We start from the raw sequence: 1,177 nt of genomic DNA, 5'->3' as shown, positions 1-1,177 counted from the left end.
CACACACACACACACACACACACACGATATGGCAGGTTGGCAGCAGTACACAGAGGGTTGAAGATCAGATCAGTGTTTGATCCACACTGACCTTTAGTCTTGTTCCAAGTCGCCTCTCCCCTTCTGCTAACCCACCCATATCTCTCTTCTCTTCTCTTAATATTCTTTCTCTTTCATGCTAACTTATTTGATTTATTCTTTATGAAAATAAAACAGTGATACCAGGGTTTGATCTGTGTTCTCTCTTTAATTTTGAGCTGTCATTTCATCAGTGATTTGGGTTCAGGGCTAGCTTCAAGCCCATTACACACGGGGGGCATGACGAATAAGCAGTGTAAAAGTAAAAGTAAGTTACTTTAAAAAAGTGATTAGTTACAGTTACTGGTTACTTCTTCCAAAAAAGTAAATAAATTAGTTACTAAGTTACAAATTACAACTTCTTACTTCAAGTAAATTCCACACCTCTTTAATGAAACTTCAAATACATGTGCATGTTCAGTTATTTATGATGAATCTTAATATTGTAATGAAAGGGACACTTACTGTAAAATGTGTAGAGTAATCAATTAGATTACTCGTTACTGAAAAAAGTAACGCCGTTATTTATAACCGTTACTTCCACCACTGCAAATAAGTGACCCGAAAATGTAAAAATAAAAATAAATAATCACCTGCAAATGTTTTGGATCAAAACTATTTGCACCGGCAGCAATGCAAATTTGCCACAGTTTTTAATACAAGTTTTAGATACTGGCGCCAGTTCATCTGCAATGTTGGAGGGACAGTTCGAGGTCTTTCTGGAGACGCTGCTGAAGAGCGAGAGAATTTGACAGGAGATGCTGTGTGAGCGGACCCGAGAGAGCGAGCAGAGGAGAACTAAGGGTTAGCGGTGAAGATATCGAGTGAATGTGCGGTAGCTAGAGTCTGCAGTGTGAGCACAAAGACATGCTGCAGCTCCTCAAAACCCACGGAGGTTTCCTGTCTTCTTTCCCCGGCTGCTGAGTGGAGTTTCAAAAGAAAATATATGGATGTGCGAAGTACCAAGTCCCCGGCATGTAAAGACCCTCTAGAATAAGGTGACCAGATTTCTAAGACAAAATCCGGGGACATTTTCAGCTCAGAAGCGTACAAACCTCCAAAACACGTCATGATTTTATTTTTGTAAAACTTAAAACAG

At 39.6% G+C, this 1,177-nt stretch overlaps 1 long non-coding RNA gene across 1 annotated transcript in view; it reads left to right on the top strand.

The window, feature by feature from the left end:
- LOC116685726 (uncharacterized) overlaps positions 1-120 on the top strand; it is a 15,212-nt gene extending 15,092 nt beyond the window's left edge. Inside the window, exon 4 of the long non-coding RNA XR_004331032.1 lies at positions 110-120. This is a non-coding gene — a long non-coding RNA (uncharacterized LOC116685726). The remainder of the gene's footprint in view (positions 1-109) is intronic.
- Positions 121-1,177: the final 1,057 nt, after the last annotated feature.

The sequence above is a fragment of the Etheostoma spectabile genome, unplaced genomic scaffold (assembly GCF_008692095.1).
Source record: "Etheostoma spectabile isolate EspeVRDwgs_2016 unplaced genomic scaffold, UIUC_Espe_1.0 scaffold172, whole genome shotgun sequence".
NCBI classification, from domain to species: Eukaryota; Metazoa; Chordata; class Actinopteri; order Perciformes; family Percidae; genus Etheostoma; species Etheostoma spectabile.
The sequence above is the reverse complement of the archived record's forward strand: the minus strand, read 5'-3'. Positions and strand labels throughout refer to the sequence as shown.